We start from the raw sequence: 9,101 nt of genomic DNA on the forward strand, positions 1-9,101 counted from the left end.
AAATGGGAGGTGAAGTTGAAAATATATAGTGGGTGAGAGTATGTATGTGGGGAATATAATATTATTTCTATGGCATGTATGTATGTATGTGTGTGAGCATCAATTTCATGTATCCTTAACAATCAGCTGAATGTATTTTTTTAACTGTGGGAATTTCATAATATTAACTATAGGAATTTTACTTAAAAATTAATTCGATAGAAATAAATATAATACATCAATCAATTATCAATTAACAAATTATGAGAGTAAGGAATTGGGCCCAATAGCTATGTGCTTTGACGAAAATAAGGGCTGGACTTCAGAGGCTTTGGGTCCAACTAGTAGGCACTGGAAAAGGCTTGCAAGGGAAGTACATGCTAAGGTAGCCCGGGATGGAGGAAACCCAATTAATGGAAAACGTGAAGGTCCAATTCCACTTCAGGAATTAGACCGTAACATATGCGACCTAAAACGCAGAACAGGTAGTAAGGGACAAAACAAAAATAAGAATGGAGAGGAGCAAATGGTTAGCAGTGTGGCGGTGGCTGTGATGCAACACCGCTGAGTCACATGAATGTCATAGCCTGGAACTGTCGGGGACTGGGGTCATCCCTGGCGGTTTGGACATTCACCGATGAGGTGAGAACGAAAAAACCCCTGCTGGTCTTCTTGTCGGAAACGAAGGCTGGTATGAGTAGGATCAAAGGAATTCAAAATAAATTGGAATACACTCAAGGTATTTCGGTTCCTAGTGATGGCCGAAGCAGTGGTTTGGCAATGTTGTGGAGGGAGGGCACGGATGTGAGGTTTAAGAGTTGTTCCAATTCACACATCGATGTCAAGCTCCACAAAAGCTCTTCATTAGCTCCTTGGCATGCTACCGGTTTTTATGGGCAACCTGATGCAACCAAACGATTTATTTCCTGGCAACTGATGGAAGTTCTGAAAAAAAAAAAAAGTCACTTGCCGTGGGTGGTGTTTGTGGATTTCAACGAAATCTCCCAGTCTGATGAAAAGCTCGGAGGGTCGGAAAGAGATGTAGGACAAATGAAGGATTTTAGGTAGTGCTTGAGCAGATGTGGCCTCTATGACTTGGGGTTTGTGGGGCAAAGGTTCACGTGGTGCAATGGAAGGACGAGGGAGCAGAGAACAAAACTCTGTCTGGATAGGATGGTGGCAAGTAAGAGCTGGATCAAACTTTTTTTTGAGGCAAGTGTACATCACTTTTCAATGTCCATTTCTAATCACTGCTTGTTAACACTATTTTTACACCGGAGACAACCCCACAAACCAGTAAGAAAGAGGTTTTTCTTCGAGGCGATGTGGACTAGGGAATCTGGGTGCAGAGAGGTGATTGAGGAAGCATGGGATCCTTTGAGAAGGGACCCGAAGTTTAAAATCACAGACCGTCTAAAAAGCTGCCAAGAACAACTTCGAAGGTGGAATTGGAGGGTCTTTGGGAATGCTAACAACACCTTGAAGATGAAAAGAAACCAGCTTCAACAACTTGAAGCCATTGATGGAATGTTTGACAAAGCCAAGGATATCAAGTGTTTGAAGAAGGAAATCAACAAGGTCCTATTAAGAGAGGAAATTATGTAGAAGCAGAGGTCTAGGGCATTTTGGCTGAAGTGGGGAGACCGAAACACAAAATTTTTTCACACCACAGCCAGCCAACGGAGAAGAAAAAACCAAATTGAGGGGCTGTAAAATCAGAATGGGGAGTGGACAGATGATCAAGAGGGTATTGAGACCATAATTTTAGAATACTTTGCAAATATTTTCAAGTTGGACTTTCCTTCCAACTTTGCAGCAAGTTTGGGTGCAATATCCCCTAGGGTCACTTCAGACATGAACAATGAGCTCTTGGTAGATTTTAAGGTAGAGGAGGTTTGGAAAGCGTTGAAGCAGATGCATCCAACAAAGGTGCCAAGCCTCGACGGTATGTCACCCTTATTCTTTCATCAGTATTGGGATGTCGTTGGCTCTAACGTTATTAGTTGTGTGTTGGAAGTCTTAAATTCCGGTGTGTTGCCCTGTGAGCTTAATGAAACCTATATTTGTCTCATTCCGAAGGTTGCTTCCCCCCAAAAAATCACTGAGTTCAAGCCTATAAGTTTATGTAATGTGGTGTATAAAACTATCTCTAAAGTTCTAGCGAATAGGTTGAAAAGAATCCTAAGGAGGTGATTGATGAATCTCAAAGTGCTTTCATGCCTGGTAGATCAATAACAGATAATGTGCTTGTCGCATTCAAGACGATGCATTTCATTGATTAGAGAAGAAAAGGCAAGGAAGTGCTAATGGCGGTGAAGCTTGACATAAGTAAGGCCTATGATAGGTCGAATGGTCTTATCTTGAAGCCATAATGAGGAAAGGGGTTCCATGAGAAGTGGATTGAGTTAATGATGATGTGTGTAAGCACGGTGTCATATTCAGTCTTGATAAATAGGGAGCCAAGAGGAAAAATTGTTCCATCAAGAGGATTGAGGCAAGGGGATCCTATTTCACCGTATTTATTCTTATTGTGTGCTGAGGGGTTGTCGGCAATGTTGAAAAAAGAGGTGAGAGATGGGAACATTAAAGGGGTGGCAGCGAGTAGAGGGGCACCAAGTATTTCACACTTGTTATTCACAGATGATAGTATAATCTTTTGTAGAACTTCGGTGTTGGATTGTGACAGGGTGCTGAAGGTGTTGGAGGATTATAAGTGTGTTTCAGGCCATAAGCTTAATAAGGACAAAACCTCCTTATATTTCAGCAAGAATACAGGCAGGGATGTTCAATACCAAGTCAAGTGAAAGTTCGGGGCGGGGATTGTTAGGCATCATGAAAAGTATCTTGGGCTGCCACCACTAGTAAGAAAGGGGAAAAGGAAAGCCTTTAACCAGATTAAAGACCAAGTGGGAAGGAAAATCGCATGGTGGAAAGGTAAACTGTTATCCAATGCAGGTCAAGAAGTCCTTATCAAAGTCGTTGCACAAGCCACACCTACATACACAATGAGTGTGTTCAAGCAGCCAAATTCATAGTGTAAGGACCTGAACTCTTTGATGGGTAATTTTTGGTGGGGGCAGAAGGAAAAGGAAAGAAAAATGGCTTGGGTATCGTGGGAGAAATTATGTACACCAAAGGTAGAGGGGGGTATGGGGTTTAGGGACCTTAAAGCTTTCAATTTAGCCCTTTTAGCCAAGCAAAGATGGAGAATTCTGAAAAAACCCAAATTCTTTGGTGCATAGAGTATATAAAGCGAAATACTTTGCAAAGGATTCATTCCTTCATGCTCAGTTGGGCCGAAGACCCTCTTATGCTTGGTGGAGCATTATGGCAGCAAAAGAGGTTATTGTGAAGGGGTATCGGTGGAATATAGGTAATGGACAAAGGGTAAATATCTGGGATGATCAGTGGATCCCAAGACCAGAATCCTTCAAAGTATTCAGCCCAAGACAGCCCTAGCATGAAGTAGTGCAAGTCTCGAACCTAATTGATGTTGATAAAAGAAGTTGGGATATAACTAAGGTAAGAAGCACTTTTCTCCCTCATAAAGCTGAAGTTGTTTTAGGAATCCCAGTTAGTTTTCGATTGCCTAAAGATTCAATTATATGGCCATGGACCACTCACAGAAAGTTTACAGTTAAGAGTGAATATGTGGTTGCGCAAAAATGGCTGAAAGAAAGGAATACTCAACCTGAAACAGGAGGCAGCTCAGATAGTTCAAAGATGAGGTCCATCTGGAAGCTAATTTGGCAACTGAATTGCCCAAATAAAATAAAGCATTTTATGTGGAGAGCTTGCAAAAACATCCTCCCTACCAAGAATCGGCTTATAACTCAGGGTGTGGGGAGTGAAGACTGCTGTGCATTGTGTGGACAAAGTGAGACATCGGGTCATATCTTGTGGGGTTGCCATTATGCAAAGGCTATTTGGAGTGGAACTAAAATTAATCTACCATGGTTGCAAGATCCACTAAATGAGTTCATAGATATAGTATGAGAGACAATGAATTCACACCCGTAGGTTGATTGGATCATGTTTGCTATGACGGCATGGCGCTTATGGAGCAATAGAAACTCGGTAATTCATGAGGGGAAATGTAAAGGTAACGAGGTTTTGATCCGGTCTGTGGCTGACTATGTTGATGAAATCAAGTAGGAGAAACAACCACAATTGAGGCATCTCCCTAAGACCACACTTCCTTGGTCTCCTCCTAGATAGGACTGGTATAAGATTAACACATACGGGGCAATTTACAGGGAGATTGGGTGCTGCGGAGGTGGGGTGGTGATTAGGAATGAAGAGGGACAAATTATGGGAGCAATGAGTAAAAGATGGGACCTACCTCTGGGTGCACTAGAGATAGAAGCAAAGGCAGTGGAAGATGGGGTACAGCTTGCGTGGGATCTCGACCTCAAATGGATTATCATTGAAAGTGATTTGCAAAATGTGGTCAGCTCGATTCGTGATCAAAGCTTGGTACCAAGTAGCATTCAACATGTCATAAAAGGCATAAGAGTGGATCTTCAATGTTTTGAAGCATGGAATGTGTCTCACATTTGCAGGGAATCAAACTCTGTAGCTCATATTTTGCAAGAAATGCCAAGTCTGTAATAGATATGGTCATTTGGGTGGAGGATACCCCACCTATAGTTTCTGCACTAGTGCAGCATGATGTAATCTGTATGGAGTCCTTTTCAATTTAATGAATTTTAGTTGAGAATAAAAAAAAATAATAATAATAACAATTTCATAGTTGATGACTTACCAGCAGGTCACTTTGGCCAAGCTCAGTCTCAGTTTCATCAGTTTCCGGTTGATCAATTAGTCCTAGAAATAATTTAACTTCAAAGTCAATAATTTGAAGTCTTTCATCAACATGGTATTTGAAAGTTCAAATAGTGTCTAAAACATCTTGAACGTTGAAACCCTCAAATTATAAATTACCAATTCAAGCTTATTATTAAACAATGTATATGCGAAATATGAACATAAGCTTAAAGCAGAATTGATAAAACAATCTAAACCAAATAAAATTACAACCACAACAGAAATTAAATGGTAAAGATTAAAGGAAGAGAAATGCAAACACAAAAACAACACAGTGATGATGTGTTATCAAAGAGGAAACCAAAGTTCTAAGCATAAAACCTCTCCGCCGCCTTCCAAGTAGTCAATAATCCACTAGAGAATGAAGTTCGGATATATGAACAGCAAAAGACCCTTCAAGCCTAATCTACCCAATGTACCTAAACCCTCCAAGCTTCTTGCTCCGACGAGGTTATGCCAAACTTTTGTCTTCTCTAGCTTACCGGATTCCGCTATAGCCCATAGCATCAACCAATATCAATTGGTCCCTTCCTAACTACTTTCCAAGCACCAAACAGCCTCCTCACATATATGGGTATGATGAGAAAAGGTTTTGGCAAATGTACCTCTCAAGGATGTAACAATGGAAAGGGTGAGAGTAGAGGAATTTGGAGAATCAAAGGATGAAGATTGTGGATAAGTCAATCTTATTTTTCTCTAGGGTTTCTCTCTCAAAATTCTCTCTGGAAGCTCTCTACATTTCGTGGGTATAAGGGGTATTTATATTGGTGTGTGTTTGAAATGTGAAATGTCAGTTTTTCCCAAACATAGTGGTCTGGCAACTTGGCCTCGCGACTGGACTGAGTCGCGAGTTCAAGTCGCGAGCTATCTGCTTGTCTAGCCTGGGATTTTTGTCCTGTAGTGCAACAGCTGGCATGACTCTTCAGCTCCTCTGCATGCTTCACACGTGTGCCTCTTTTGGTGACTTGTCAGCCGCGAGCCAGCCGTCAGATCCAGTCGCGAGGCCCTACTGAGTTGCACATTTTTGAGTTTTTCTTCACATTCTCTCACACACTACCCTTACATGATTCCCACCTAAATACAGGGTTTCTAAATGCTGAATTACAAGCAAATTTGACACGAAATAAAGCCAACAAAATGGTTGATTAAATTCAACCTTAAAGTATTGTTCATTTCTTTTCTTTTGATCCTCTTGTTGTTTACGAATGAGCTCACGATTCTAAGAGATTGAGTTGTTGCAGTGTTTCAGTTCTTGCTTAAACTATACTTGATTGTGCTGGTACAAAAGTTGTAACGCACATTTTTGCACTATCACGCCTGGCCAATCACTCACAAATGAAGCCTCAATGCGGCTACAGTGTTGCAACATATTCTTAAATGGCTCCCTTGGTACGTAGGAATGTAGGATATCCAAATGAATTCACCTAGCTCAAGTAGCCACGTGATTTCTTCTTTACTAGTGGAGAAAGCAATTGTCTGATCATCAACATTAGCCATACTCATTTGGCATTGACAATATAGAGAGTGAGATTTTCCTGAATTCATTTTGCCAAGGATGAAGTTTGAATCCCCCTGAATTGAGAAAGAAGCATATAGAATGAGCCCCATCCAATTACTATTGTGGTACATATTTTAGGGCAGGTCCATTGTTGCTGAGCATCCATGATTCTGATGACTGAACAAGTCTTGAATTTTACTTGGAGGGAAACAACAATTATACAAAGTGGACGGATTAAAGTCCTGCAAAAGAGAAATACAGCGTGCAATTAGAGAGAGTTGATCAAATTTCTTTAGTATTGAAAATAATATATTATACGATTGTGTTTGAAAACTTAAATTTGGATTTGGATTTAAAATTAATAGATTTAAAATCAAGAATTTCAAATCAATTGATTTTAGGAGTTATTTCAAATTCAAGCATTTTAAAGGTTTAAAATCCTTAGTGAATTTGTCAAATCTATTGCTTTCAGGATTGTTTTCTCATCAATCATGGTCTGGACCTTCAAGACCACTTCCTGCCACTGCAAATTCAAATCTTTTACATGAACTGCATAATTACTTCTCCAAATTTATATCTACATAATAATTTATTTGCCGTATTGCTCTTTAATACTTTAACGACATCATCATGAAGCCAGAATCTATTGCATCTTCCATGTTCCTCTGATTCCTCACAGATAATTTCTCGATCCATTTTTTGTAGTAAATCATAAGGACTGTAGTTGAACAAAGAAAAAGAGAAAATAAATCAAATGTCAATAAGTAACATTTAATGGGAAAACAAAGAGATTATCAGGACTCAAGAGGAGTATAAAACAAAACAGAAATGACCATACGGCGGACATGCTGAACATGGAATTGCTACCATAAAAATCTGTCTTTAGGACAATAGGTGATGATTAGCTGCTGTTGTTTCTCGTCTTTTTGGGTGATTATGAAGGTATTACTAATTAAATGCTCTTACATCATTTCACTTTTTGAAAACTAAAATTCTGTTTACACAGATCACAGTTTTAGCAAGCGTTCTTGACCATACATACATTCATCTTCTTGGATACCTTTTTCTTGGCAACTCTACAATTAGCAATGAATTATTTTCACAACAAAACTCAGAAGCATGGCATCTGCAATCAATTGTTGAATTTTGATGATTTTCCCCTTCAGGACCTTTTTTTTTTTTTTTGGAGAGTATCCCCTTTAGGAATTTTGATATTGTTTATATGCGGTAAGTAGTCAAATTTTCATGTACAAGGGCATTTTTTAACACCTATTATCATATTGTACCTCACAATATGAATTGGGTCTATAGTTAACCTTTTTTGTTCAGGCTTGGTCTATCACAAAGCTAAGACTACAACCCCACTCTATATTACTTTGTTGAATTTGAATTTTAACAAATCTATCATTGGATTACATTTTCTTTTTTATATTCTCTATTTTTGCAAAACTTCCAAAAGATCAAAGATCAGTAGCTATGTCATCAATCAAATGTTTAAATTTCATGTTTTTGTTGTTTAAAATTATACACAAAAATATGTTTATAGATCGAATAGTAAATAACATCCGATTGGTACAAAATTTGACATATGTATTAAGAACTAGGTTGGGTGGCATGTGCAAAGCACGTGCTGCCCTGCCCCTTTTTGCACGTGCTGCCCTGCCCCTTGACTTGAGTAAGAAAATCAATATAGAGTTTTTTATTTAAAGAAATATGAAACTATGTAAGGAAAAAAAAATGTATGTCATAAGTCATATAATGCTAATCTCATTCATATAAGAATTTTAATTACACAAATTTAGATTAAATATTCAAATATGAATATCTATTATACTACAATAGTCTTTTAGAACATATTTGTTAAAAGCAATATCCATTCAATAAAAACTCCTAAGAATGCTTACAAGTTACAAATATCATCCTTCAACAATAACCAAGTTTTGCTACAACATTGTAACAATATTTAATTTTTTTTGCAATTAATGCTGTCATATGCTGTAATAGAAGCTCTTCATCAAATACCTGCAACCATCCATAACGAAATTTTTGTTATTAATACTACCTTCTATATCATCTTACATTTTAGCTTACTTAGTTTTAGTGAACACCCTTTTAAGCAAGAAAAAAAATCAATGTAAGGTAACAAATAAAACACCTTATATTACTATTCCAACTTTCCAAGCATGACTACCAAATAAAATTCTAAATAAAAATAAAAATTGAAACAAAAAGCAAACAGCCAATTTAGATATGTTGAAATAACACAATGAAGCTAAATTAACTGACACAATCACATGGTGAACCTGAAATAACACTTGCAAAAATATTATGTACTTAAATTGAAAAAATATGTAAAATTAAATCCAATCAAGCAAAAGAAGTAGAATCCATAACTTGGAGTGCAGCCTGAATGAAGATTTAGAGGAAAAAGTTTTAAGTTGCACATATTTGCATTTTTGAAAATCAAAACTGAGAGATTTTATATATACCATCATTGAAGCAACCAAAGTCCAAAATAGCTTCCATATATACAAAAGACCAAATTAGAATAATTTCTTTATATTTGAGAAAGGTTAGATATCCAAGAACTTAAAATTCATATCCCCAATCCTTTTTTCTTACCTTTTTCTCAATTCCTTTGAGAAGAGAGGATAAGGAGTATGGACATTTTAATAAGCTAGCAAATACAAAAAATAAAATTTTGAAATCACCATGGTTGCTTTTATGATGTCTATCAATGGCTTAGAGTATCTGTTGTATGCATCAGTCCATATTCTCAGAACTAATACCAGCTTTG

Source organism: Quercus robur, chromosome 4 (genome assembly GCF_932294415.1).
Source record: "Quercus robur chromosome 4, dhQueRobu3.1, whole genome shotgun sequence".
Lineage (NCBI taxonomy): Eukaryota > Viridiplantae > Streptophyta > Magnoliopsida > Fagales > Fagaceae > Quercus > Quercus robur.